The sequence below is a fragment of the Schistocerca nitens genome, chromosome 6 (genome assembly GCF_023898315.1).
Source record: "Schistocerca nitens isolate TAMUIC-IGC-003100 chromosome 6, iqSchNite1.1, whole genome shotgun sequence".
Taxonomy (NCBI): Eukaryota; Metazoa; Arthropoda; class Insecta; order Orthoptera; family Acrididae; genus Schistocerca; species Schistocerca nitens.
The window spans coordinates 369,974,968-369,989,088 of record NC_064619.1 but is presented as its reverse complement, the minus strand read 5'-3'; positions in this window follow the sequence as shown (position 1 = coordinate 369,989,088).

The following is a 14,121-nucleotide window of genomic DNA, read 5'->3' as shown; positions in this document are numbered from 1 at the left end:
CCTGCCAAGTCGAGTTGTTGCTTCACTTCGGCGGGCAAAAGGAGGTCTGACATGATGTTAGGAGGTATCCCAATACTTCGTTTCACCTTAGTGTATGGTTCACATTAGAAAAAAAAGGGTTTATATCTGCTACTATTACTCCATCACACACAGTACAGATTATCTCAAAAGTGTTTCCGCTGTTGATGACTGGGAAGCGATCCATGATTGAATCTCATGAGAATTTTTGTCGTTAATTTGTGGAAGCAGTACTTTGATGGACTTTTTGCCTGTGTTCGTCCGCAATATTTCTCTGTAGTGCGTATCGATGATCGATATTCGTCTTACCGCCGGCGTCTTGCTCTGCCACTAATCCTCTTGAACTGTAACACTACATTGTAGATGTGGCGCTGTTGCAAGAAGTGCCCGTGTTAAATGTGAAACATGTAGCGAGCTGCGACATGCTTCGCAACTTTAACGCATGGACCAAGTGTCAAACCGCCATAATGATCAGAGGACGGAATAGAAGCGTATGACTCCGTATCTGTTCGCCAACGGCACAGACCAACAGTGACACAGGGTGATGTGGAACTCATCAGTGTATAGAGCCATTGCTGACTGAGAACTAAACTGTGACCAATTTCGTTCGTAAAATAGCAGCAATTTTCTCAAAAAAGAAAAGCAATAACCACATTATACCACAGTTAAGTGAGATCAGGTTACATCCTCCAATACCTGTACGGAATTGGAACAGCTACTGGAACAGCTGATATAAGATAACACTTGGCGCAATTTTTTTCCGAAACGCAATGGAGTTACAAGTTTTTCTACAGCGGCTTAAGGAGAATTCACCACATGTACATAAGCAGAAACATACGACATGAAATAGCTAACACACAAATCTGTCAGTTGGTTTTCTCAGATCATTGCAGCTGTTAGTGAAGCTTAAGCTCTTACGGGGGGAATGAACGAAGCAATGCTGTGAACTGAAACGGCTCACACGTGGCAAGACCACCATTTGTTTACAGCAGGAGTGTGATCGGCAGATCCAAACAGAGGTTCCGGGGAAACCTGCATGCGCTATAACGAGCAGAAAGCTTTCTGGTAGAAATGCATGGGACACATTTACACATAGTGTCTAAAAGACAAAATAATTACGGCGCCAGCTGAGAAAGAACGCCAGCTTCCACGTATAAAAATAATCAAAGCAAGCAAAGTTAATGAACGTTTAGCTTAACGAACTGAAATGCATTAAGTCAGAAGCAAGACGCACAGAGAAACTGACGACGAACCCGCAACGCTTTGCCATCTCGGCCGTAACGGATAAAAGAGAAAGGAAGAAAGAGAAAAGAGCTGTGGGGTAAATATGGAAAATACCTGTTAACAAAGTCCTGACGCACTTGCGCACAACTGCTGCGCAGGGCTTTTCCGGTACGATGAAACAAGCATCGGCACCACGGCGAATCTGCTGCTGGAGGTTGTAACGAAACAGCAACCTCCATCATTTTATTTCTCTCAGAAATGCCTGTGTTCATTTAAAACATTTAATAACAAAAATAAGTGATCTTTCAAACTGAAGCGGAATTTGATCCCAAAAAGATATTAATAGTGCAGGAAAAGTGAAAATCTTGTAAGGAAACGAGTGGAATATTTCATACATGCAATTTTGGAGCAACTACAAACATAAAATTTTGACTGTTTCTAAAATTCACTGAATATTACACTCACTCGGTATGAAACAATTAGTAGTAAGCTTTAGACAAGTAAGCAGGGTCCCGCAATGGCACCGAGATTCTGATATGTAAACAAACGCCAACCGACACACAGCTGTCATGTTTAATATTTCGCGCGGTCTAAATGCTTTACCAATGAGAAACCACCCGCTCTTCCGTGACTGGTCGTTGCCAACTGGCAGGCACTATACGATGCGCATATCTTCCTATATGAAACGTTTCTCAACATTGAAATTACAATTAAATCAATGCCATTAGCTGCTGACGGGCGTTGATATACATGAACGGAGACAGTTGAAAATGTGTGCCCTGACCGTGACTTGAACCTGGAATCTCTGCTGACATGGCAGACACTCTATCCATCTGAGCCACCGAGGGCACGGAGGACAGTGCGACTGCAGGGACTTATCGCCGCGCCGGCCGAGGTGGCCGTGCGGTTCTAGGCGCCTCAGTCCGGAACCGCGGGACTGCTACGGTCGCAGGTTCGAATCCTGCCTCGGGCATGGATGTGTGTGATGTCCGTAGGTTAGTTAGGTTTAAATAGTTCTAAGTTCTAGGGGACTGATGACCTCAGCCGTTAAGTCCCATAGTGCGCAGAGCCATTTGAACCATTTTTGAACTTATCGCCGGTGCGCTCCCCTTGTGACCCACATTCTCAACTTATTGTCCACACACTACATTCGTAGTGTCCTTGCCATTATACCCATTACTCACGGCAGACAGCCCACCGCGTCCCGTAAGAGTTCAGGCAATTCGTGTGCATCCGCACAGAAGACCGGCTGACGAGCTTCTTCAGTGCGGATGCACAGGGATTGCCTGAACTCTTACGGGACGCGGTGGACTGTCTGCCGTGAGTAAATGTAGCGTGTGGACAATTAGTTGAGAATGTGGGTCTCACGGGGAGTGTACCGGCGATAAGTCCCTGCAATCGCACTATCCTCCGTGCCCTCGGTGTCTCAGATGTAAGCAGGAGATCCCGGGTTCGAGTCCCGGTCGGGGAACACATTTTCACTGTCCCCGTTGGTGTATATCAACGCCCGTCAGCAGTTAATGGTATTTATGTAATTGTAATTTCATTCTAGAGAGCTGCACGGTCATCAATGGCATCTGTTCTTTCGGACGTATCCGAAAGAACAGATGCCATCTTCATATGATTTGTTCGATTGTCATAGTTTTTATATTTCTTTCCCACAAATTAGTTTACAGCGAGAACGGTTTCAACACTTTTATACGGAGTGTTCCGGGAGAAATCATCAGTATTCAGGGATATGACAGGAACGATCAATCGAAGCAAAAAGATATCTAGTAAACGTGGGTTCTAAAATGCTTACCCTGAAGAGGTGTGAGCACTTCCTTATATCCGATACTGTGAAATATATTTCTTCTACTGCAAGCTCTTTGCTTTCCGTATTTTGGGAGAAGGTAGTATTGAGCAAGAGAAGAAAATGTTGTTTAGTAATAATGTGCTTTAAACTGCATACCGTAAGAGCTATTAGCGCATATTCAGTAAAAGAGATGTGTTTCACAGTAGTGAAGATGAACAAGTTCTCATAGCTCTTAAGGTATGCAATTTAGAGTCCTTGTTTCCGGACATTTTTTATTGTTTTGGTCCATAGTACCTCCTCCCAAAATACGGAAAGCGAAGAGCTTTCAGTAGAAGAGTTTTTTCCCAGTATCGATGATGAAAAAGTGCTCAAAACTATTAAGGCATACATTTTAGAGCCCATGTTTACCAGGCTATTTTGCTTCTAACTGTCCGTCCTTTCATATCCCTCAATGTTGACCATCTGTCCTGGGACACCATGTATATTCACAATTCGCGGTATACATTGAAAAATGTGCACTTGGTTAACAAGTGCTCCACTGTCCAAACATCACAGCTTTAAGATTATTATTTTGTGAAATATTAGCCCACGGCAGGTAGCATGTTTCCATTGCAGGTTCACAGTTCGCACTGTGCACTGAAACCAGTCAGCGTGATAAACCTGTCTCTTCTTTCTCTGTCCCGATCTTGCAGTTTTCATCATATTCTGTTCTAATATAACAATTTATAACAAAATCACTTTGAACTGTACGTTCTTGAAGTTCACAGTTCGTGCTACACATTGAAACTATTGCACATTACAAACACGTTACTTCACTGACCGTAAACTGTTAACCGTAAGTATACTTGGTGAGATGATAGTACACGACAGAAAGCACTTTAATACGTTTATCTTTTAACTCCACAATCCACGATCTGTATCAAAACGGCCTGCGCTATACACTGAAAACACAGTCTAAAAACTGCTGTCCATCCCTTCTCTCAGGCGCGCCGTTGGTCAGTACCTGCATTTCTCTCCAGACACCTTTGCTACTGTTTCACATAGCGACCTGTCGACACACTGTAAAGCTTGACGTCCCTCGCAGACTATTATAGATATTACAATGTTTTAAGCTTTTAAGCGAGATTGCAGTTTTACATTATTTTTTAAAAGCGTAAACCACTATTTAGCTGTGTATTATTATATTTATCTTTTGCACTATCCAGATTTCAGCTTTCATGCCATTATCAAGTAGAAAGCTAAAAGTCGTTAGACCATTATCAAGTCATGTCTGTTCACAATGTTTTGGATTGCCTTAACAGACATGACCTAACAGTAGTCTAACGACTTTGAGCGTTGTACTTGATAATAGCATAGAAGCCGAATACACAGTCAAATGGTGGTTCATTCTTTTAAAAAGTATTGCATGACTGTGACTCAGCGCCATAAAAAAAGTGTTACATTAATACACAACTTGATGCATGTAGAAATAATTTGAGCACATAGTGGCAGAAAAGAAAAAATAACAATTCCATAGATAGCAGCTACAGAAAGAAACACAAAGCCCATGGCAAACCCTCACTAACGCATTTCTCTTTGATATGAAAAGAAAAGAAAAAAGAAAAAGAAAAAATATGTTGTTCTGTAGTACTGGCAGTATGTTCACAATCTAGTGGACTCTGACAGTACGGCCCTAGCAAGAAACTCACGAGGGTGATAGTGAAATGAACTCACTTAAAAAAATAATTTTGGCATAACCTCCAACGACTGAACGCATGCCGATGGAATTATATCCGACGTATTGGGAACTGATGGCTGAAAATATAATAGAAGCAATAAATGGCATCATAAACCACTTACAAAAAATAAAGAACATAAAAAAACACAAACACAGCAGCCACACAGAATCACCCACATCAAATTGTTGAAACAGAAGTTAATAACCAATAACATTATAATGACGAAGTCAGACAAAGGAAATGTAACTGTTATTATGGACAAAGAATAATGTATCATAATAAGCATTTTATCCTACTGACTGATTCCTGATCATGTGCTACATCAGTTGTTGTACAGAACTGAATGTAGTTTGTGTGTGTGTGTGTGTGTGTGTGTGTTTTTTTGTTTTTTTTTTATCAAAATATTGTGAGCCCATTTTCAGAGAACCACTTAATAATTCTTTGGAATATATCTTTAACCAAATCGTTTGTTGCTTTCTGTCTAACGGATTTATTGTAACACTAGTATCGTCTGCAAACAGTACAGTTTTGCTTGTTGAATGTTAAGTGGAAGGCCATTAACATATACAAGGAGTAGGAGTGGACCCAAAATGGTTCCTGTGGACCTCCCTTTGTGACTTTTTTTGCTCCAGTCACTAAAATTTTCTGTCTTTTCAATATTGTCTCAGTTATTCAACATAAAATTTTGCATTCTGTTTGTCAAGTATGATTCAAACCAGCTGTGTGTGAAGTTATCAGTTCCATAAAATTTGAGTTTTTCTAAGAGATTAAGATGTCTACACAATCAAACGCCCTGGAAAGATCACAAAATGGTGACTGAATGTGTAAATAGCATTCTCAGTCAGAAGTCCTTCTGGAATCCAAACTGTGATATACTAAGTAATTTGTTTCCACTTAATTACTCTTGAGTTCATTACTTTTTCGAATATTTTGGACAAAGATCTCACTAAGGAAACTGCAGGGTTACTGTTTAAGTCTGCCTTGCCACCTTTCTTATGAAGTGGTTTAACCCTGCCGTTCTGTTCGGGTCTATATGACCCGAAATAGTTATAAATTTCGTTTCTTATTATTTAAATATCAAAATAACTTTATGAAATTTGGGTCAGTGTGACCCGACATTAATACGATTACTCTAAAGTCAAATACTTCACGATTGTCTCATATTTTATAGTAAAAATGAGTTTCGTTTTTCGTACTTACTCTCAAAATTCAACAAGTCAACAACGGCGCTGCGTTTACGACAATGGACTTGCTATTACGATTTGTCAACTGTTCGAATTATTCATTGTTTCTACTCAGTTTGTGTTCTCTATCGTTTGTGATCAGTCTGAATTGTGACATCATGGCGATTACGTCATTGTCTGGCACTGAGTTGGAAGAATTAGTAAACAGCTCAACAGACGAAGGATCACTTTCCGAGTTCGAAGATCACGCCAGTAATGCATCTGAAAGCGAGTGTCCCGTTGACACTGATGACAGTCCACAGCCTCTTCAAACTAGTGTGCAGATTTCTGTTTCTGAAAACGGGAACATAGAATGGCTGTTGCAACCACCAGCCAACACGGCCACCTACCTGATTCGAACGTCATCAGGAGTACCCCGGAAGTAACCAGATATGCAAGCAGCAGAATAAGTGATGTAAAACGTTCATTTGAAGTATTATTTTCTGCAGCACTTCAGAGTGAAATAATAGAGATGTCAAATATTGAGAGGAAACGAGTTTGTGGTAAACAATGGACAAAACAGACGATTGTCTTTTTCACGCATACTCCTATTACTTGCAGATGTGTATCGCTTACATGGGGAGTGTACAAAAAGTCTGTGGGCGGAACATATTTCGAGCAACCATGTCCCTTGAAAATTTCTGTAAAATATCGCGCGTCTTGCCATTTGGTAAGAAATCCACAAAAAGAGGAAAGACGACGTACTGATAAGCTTGTTGCAGTTCACTGTACCAGGGAGAAGTGGTCATAAGTCTTTCCTAAAATATTTAGTCCAGGGGAAAATATCACACAATTTGTGGCATCTGTTCCTGAAAAGGAAACTGACAATGATGGGAACCACACGTAAAAGTAAGCCAGAGCTTCCACAAAATATGTCCAACGAGGAGGTTCATAGCTCTTCGTTTACTTCACAATAAGTGGTCAATTACTTGCCTAAGAGAAATAAGAATGTTGCACTAATGAGCACTCACCACCACGGTGGGGAAATAAGTGACATGGCTGATAAGAATCCCAAAATTATTTTAGATTATAATTCAACCAAAGAAGCTGTAGATACACTCAGATAACAGGTACATATACATGCAAACTAAAAACCAATAGATGGCCCATGATAGTTTTCTATAATATTGTTGATGTTGCTGCTTATAATGCATATGTCTTGTGGACTTCAAAATGGCTCTGAGCACTATGGGACTCAACTGCTGTGGTCATAAGTCCCCTAGAACTTAGAACTACTTAAACCTAACTAACCTAAGGACAGCACACAACACCCAGCCATCACGAGGCAGAGAAAATCCCTGACCCCGCCGGGAATCGAACCCGGGAACCCGAGCGTGGGAAGCGAGATCGCTACCGCACGACCACGAGATGCGGGCAAGTATGCCGTGTCATAGTGATCCAAACAGTACATTGAATAGTGCAAGTGAACAGAACAGCAGGGTTAACAGTAGCATATTTTATGTTATCTGTCGACGTGAATCAGTCTACATTTTCAAACGTGTATGCTTGGGCCGCTGCTGGAAAGGTGTATACCTTAGATGCATCATGTAATAGGGGCTCAACTGTAGCGATTCACGTGCGGCTAGCTTTCTAGGTTGGCACACACAGTCACATTTCGAGTAAAGAGTACCTCTGTGTTATTGGAACTGTGTTCATTAGTCATTGGCCGTGCGAAGTACTACTGTTTAGCAATCGTGTAGAACGGTGGTTCCCAACAGGTGGTCCGCGGACACCCAGGGGTCCGCGAGCTATACCAGAAGGGTCCGCAAGATGCTATTAGAATAAAAAAATATATTAAATACATTTTGTTGTGGCGTAACAAGCTAGTCACGCCACACTGAGGAGGAAGCCGAAAGGCACGCGTACACACACGCCGACTGGCGTCAAGTCTGGAACAGGATAAGTTATGACTGCTATAAAGAAAATACGTAGCTTTGGAATATACTTAACTTTTAGTGCTTCCTTTGGTACATCTCTCTTGACTATACAAATGAGACTCGTAAGATACATGCACTGCTACAATTGGCGCCTTGCTAAGTCGTAGCCATTAACTTAGCTGAAGGCTATTCTAACTGTCTCTCGGCAAATGAGAGCAAAGGCTTCGTCAGTATAGTCGCTAGCAACGTCGTCGTACAACTGGGGCGAGTTCTCGTACGTCTCTCGAGACCTGCCGTGTGGTGGCGCTCGGTCTGCGATCACACAGTGGCGACACGCGGGTCCGACATGTACTAATGGACCGCGGCCGATTTAAGCTACCACCTAGCAAGTGTGGTGTCTGGCAGTGACACCACACATTTCGTATAACAGATTTTTTGTTTTGGACGCTTCCTGCATGAGCAGAGCTTTAGCCAACGCTAAGTTCTGCGTCTAGCGTCTTCCTAGAGCCAACTGACACTAGCACGCTCTAGCGCAAAACTAGAATTAGGTAGAGACAAATAGTTCTGCTGCATGCCTTATTTTTCACACAGGTCTAGTGAATGTAATCTCAAGTGTAATACACTTGAAAGACCAATACACTCAGTTTTAATTTTTTCCTGTCATTTTCAGTTCATACTCAATTTATATTTTTTTGAGGAGCTTGTTATACTGAACACCCAGATTTGAAGACAAAGATTTTGAGCAATAATCAAAAATTTAACAATAACAATGATGGCTACATTGAAAAAATTTTAAGCTTAATATTTTTTGAATAATGAATATGGCAATGTTTTTTCTAAGTACCAAAAATAGAAAACGGATAAAAAGACTTTTAATTTGGCTTTTTTAGGTACTTCATACTGTGATATGACAAGGTACCAATCATGCTTGATGAGGGAGTCCTCGTGAAAATTTTGTTGGGAACCCTGGTGTAGAGGATAAGCAACACAGAATAAAGCAGGAATGAACCGAAAGCGCAGGCGGCCTGTGGTGAGAGTCGGCATCGCCGTCCACGTGTGGCCCTGGGCGTCCCCCGCCTTCCGTTCCCTTGACGCGAGTCGTCCCAGTCGAGACCCGCAGAACAAGTGCTGCTCTAATTAAGCCCCACACTGGGGACACAGGCAGAGGGCCCCTAGCGCGCCGCACCACGCCGCCAGGTCTCGCGTCCACGCCGCCCACCCTACTACCCCTCACCAGACACCCGCAGCGTATACAGGGGGGCCGGAAAACACACACATTCATACACACTGGCTGTCACTCTGGTGGACGCTATGGGCACCCCTTTGCACTTCAGACAAGAAGTGACGGCCTCGTAGCGTTAAAGGTCCTGGACAAATAAAATACACTACTGGCCATTAAAATTGCTACACCACGAAGATGACGTGCTACAGACGCGAAATTTAACCGACAGGAAGAAGATGCTGTGATATGCAAATGATTAGCTTCTCAGAGCATTCACACAAGGTTGGCGCAGGTGGCGACACCTACAACGTGCTGACATGAGGAAAGTTTCCAACCGATTTCTCATACACAAACAGCAGTTGACCGGCGTTGCCTGGTGAAACGTTGTTGTGATGCCTCGTGTAAGGAGGAAAAATGCGTACCATCACGTTCCCCGCTTTGATAAAGGTCGGATTGTAGTTTATCGCGATTGCGGTTTATCGTATCGCGACTTGCTGCTCGCGTTGGTCGAGATCCAATGACTGTTACCAGAATATGCAATCGGTGGCTTCAGGAGGGTAATACGGAACGCCGCGCTGGATCCCAACGGTCTCGTATCACTAGCAGTCGAGATGACAGGCATCTTATCTGCATGGCTGCAACGGATCGTACAGCCACGTCTCGATCCCTGAATCAACAGATGGGGACGTTTGCAAGACAACAACGATCTGCACGAACAGTTCGATGACGTTTGCAGCAGCATGGACTGTCAGCTCGGAGACCATGGCTGCTGTTACCCTTGACGCTGCATCGCAGACAGGATCGCCTGCGATGTTGTACTCAACGACGAACCTGGGTGCACCAATGGCAAAACGTAATTTTTTCGGATGAATCCAGGTTCTGTTTACAGCATCATGAAGGTCGCACATTGGAAGCGTGTATTCGTCATCGCCATACTGGCGTATCAAAATGGCTCTGAGCACTATGGGACTCAACTGCTGTGGTCATAAGTCCCCTAGAACTTAGAACTACTTAAACCTAACTAACCTAAGGACATCACACACATCCATGCCCGAGGCAGGATTCGAACCTGCGACCGTAGTGGTCGTGCAGTTCCAGACTGTAGCGCCTTTAACCGCTCGGCCACTCCGGCCGGCTACTGGCGTATCACCCGGCGTGATAGTATGGGGTGCCATTGGTTACACGTGTCGGTCACCTCTTGTTCGCATTGACGGCACTTTGAACAGTGGACGTTACATTTCAGATGTGTTACGATCCTTGGCTCTACCCTTCATTCGATCCCTGCGAAACCCTACATTTCAGCAGGATAATGCACGACCGCATGTTGCAGGTCGTGTACGGGCCTTTCTGGATACAGAAAATGATCGACTGCTGCCCTGGCCAGCACATCCTCCAGATCTCTCACCAATTGAAAACGTCTGGTCAATGGTGGCCGAGTAACTGGCTCGTCGCAATACGCCAGTCACTACTCTTGATGAACTGTGGTATCGTGTTGAAGCAGCATGGGCAGATGTACCTGTACACGCCATCCGAGCTCTGTTTGACTCAATGCCCAGGCGTATCAAGGCCGTTATTACGACCAAATGTGGTTGTTCTGGGTACTGATTTCTCAGTATCTATGCACCCAAATTGCGTGAAAATGTAATCACATGTTAGTTCTAGTATAATATATTTGTCCAATGAATACCCGTTTATCACCTGCGTTTCTTCTTGATGTAGCAATTTTAATGGCCAGTAGTGTAGCTTACACTGCAGGAAATACTGTACCCAGCCGACAAGTGTTTTAGAAACGATTTTATTGTACCGTTACTAGTTCTGGACCTTAGCCCATCGTCTGACGGTAGAGTTTAATTTTTGGTAAATTTAACATTTGTGTCCTAAAATATTACGAAGTTTTTGTGATCACGTTGTTTACAAACCGTTTTACATCATATATGTCCTCTATACATTGTAATTACTTCATAAAATGCTCTCCTTTAAGTAATACAAGGGAGAGATTCTCGTTTTCTGTCCATGCTTATCCACGAACTAAACTAAAGACAAGACAGCGGATACATCGGCTGCTGATCTGATGTGCCAAAGAACATTATATGTGTACAGATGTGGCATATTTCTGGAACCACTGCAAAAATACTTTTTCATAGCGCAAATAATTTTAAAGCTAAGCATGGAATTACACTCATGTTCAGAGAAAACACAGAACACCTTGAACGAATAGAGATAGAACGTCCATATTCACAGGGCGTGTACATTAGTATGTTCTGCACAAATGATTAGCATTTCAGTCACCTCAGTTTGGCATGTGTCCTGTTGCCTAGTAGGCAGAGGGTCTCCCATTGGTCCTGATAACTTGTTCCACGCGTGATGGCATCGACACGTATAAGGTGCGAATGGCGTCCATGCTGCATTCACCTGGTTCCAAAGTTCACCTATGGTGGTTGCCATTGGTCTAGGCGCTGCACCTGTCGCTTCACCATATCCTACATTTTCGGCGGCAACAAGTCCGGTGATCTGGCGGGCCAGGGCAAAAGGCTGACATCCTGTGACACGAAGAAGTCATGTGTTCACGCAGCAACATAAGGTTGTGCATTGTCTTGCTGAAAAATGGCTTCTGGGGTGTTGTGCAGAAAGGGTATGGCTACGGATCACAGGATGTCATTCACGTAGGTCACATGGGTCACAGTGCCCTGGACATGCACCAATTGTGATTTGTGGTTGTACCCAAAAGCACCCCATACCGTAAGGCCTCGAGTTGGCGCTATATGTCTTGTGCGAATGGAGGTGCTGTCTGCAGCGAATCAAAATGCGGACATCATTTCCAAACAAACAAAACCTCTATTCGTCCGAAAACCCTATCTGATGCCATTCCTGTCCACAGTGACGTCGTTCCATACACCATTGTCGTCTAGCATGTTTCTAGTCCGGAACCGCGCTGCTGCTACGGTCACAGGTTCGAACCCTGCCTCGGGCATGGATGTGTGTGATGTCCTTAGGTTAGTTAGGATTAAGTAGTTCTAAGTCTAGGGGACTGATGACCTCAGATGTAAAGTCCCATATTGCTTAGAGCCATTTGAACATCTAGCATGTTTCTGTTTAGTCAAAGGTAGGCGGCGAAGTAGACTATGCGCACGTAGCCCGTGACCTAATAAACGGCGACGGACTGTCACCCCTCATAGTGTACGATGTGTTCCACTGCAGTGCCAGAGCCGAGGAGGACGCAGATATGTCCTGCAATGCCTTTAGGATGAGGTGTCGATCTTCTCTGGGGGTGGTGTGGTTGGTGCGACCTGACCATCTCGTCATGTTGTACGGCCTTCCGTGAACCATTCTGTACACACCCTTTGCATTGCTGAAACACTTGTTCCTACACGAGCAGTAATTTCCCGGATGGATGCATCACATTCTCTCATGCCAATAACGCTCTCTCTTTCAGACTCGCTGGCTTGACGGTACGGTTCACGCATATGTCTGTAAGACACTCTGCACGTCTACTCAAGTCACACTGATGCATAACTATCTGTCTATAGCGATAACGAGAGCCGCAGGCACGTTTTAGCGGTGGACAGTGTTGAGCGGCGACATCGATGTTGACACTGAACTCGCGGGCTGACATGGTTCAAATGTTAATCATTTCTGCACAACATACTAATGTACATGTCCTTTCCCTAACGATTTCCGAAGTGGAATGTCTACAGCTCAACTATCATTCGGCGTTCGAAGTCTGTTAATTCCTTTCGTGCGGCCGTAATCACGTCGGAAACCATTTCACATGTATTTCTGAGTTCAAATGACAGCCCCACCAATGGACTGCCCATACATGTCTTGAGCAATATCACGGCCATCTGTATATGTGCATATCGCTATCCCATGACTTTTGTCATCTCAGTGTATGAACACCTTGCGGAAACGCCACCCACGTTTTCACCACGTTTTCACAGTTTTTTCAGAACAATGTAAGCCCACACACGTATACACGAACTACGGCTGAGACTGCAAACCGTGATCCTAGCTACAGCTCTGACCTGCACTCATTAGACTGTCACCTCATCAGGCCTCTGAAGGAAACTCATCGCGTTTGTGGCTTTTGAGATAATGGGCCTGCAGTTTTTCATGCGCCAGTGACAGAGGAACAGGAGGATTCACAGCGCGGGATTACAAGCCCATGTTGAAATGTGGATATGAGCTATTAAAAATGGCGAAGATTATGTTGATAAATGAACACTGCGAAAGTTTGTGACTATATGCATTTACAATTCACATAATTTTGTTGTGAATTAAAACATATATACTTCAGATAGCCTAACTTTATGATCTGTCAGAGCATTCCTGCAAACATCCGGATGCAACTCCTCGTCCTAAAGCACAGTTAAGGGATACTTCTGCAAGAGGGATAACAGAAGTAATCCACAAGACTAGTGTGCTGTACGTTTGATGTCCATGTGTTGTAGAATCTCGTAATATTTTTAGAGATCAAACATAATGAGAAATGTCACACAGATGACCTTCTCTGTGCGAATCAATATGGATTCCGAGTCCGCAGCTCGTGATCTCGCGGTCGCGTTCTCGCTTCCCGAGCACGGGCTCCCGGGTTCGAATCCCAGCGGGGTGAGGGATTGTGGCCTACCTCGAGATGACTGGGTGTTTGTCTTGTCCTCACCATTTCATCATCATTTATGAAAGTGGCGAGATTGGACTGAGCAACGGTTGGGAATTTGTACGGGCGCTGATAACCACGTAGTTGAGCGCCCCACAAACCAATCATCATTATCAGGGATTCCGAAAATATCGATCGTGCGAAACCAAACTCGCCAACATTTGCTAACGAAAATACGATCGAGTGGTGTACCAATGGAAAGCTGTGATTGGACTGAAGAGATGTTCTCAGGGAGGACGCAGCATGTTATCTTTGACAGAGTGTGGCTTCATTTCATGTGTGGCCCAGAAAATGTGTTAGGACCCATGCTGTTCATGTTCTAGTAGACAGCATTAACGGTAATCTCAAATTTTCGCGCATGATCTATGAGGGGCGTTCAATAGGTAATGC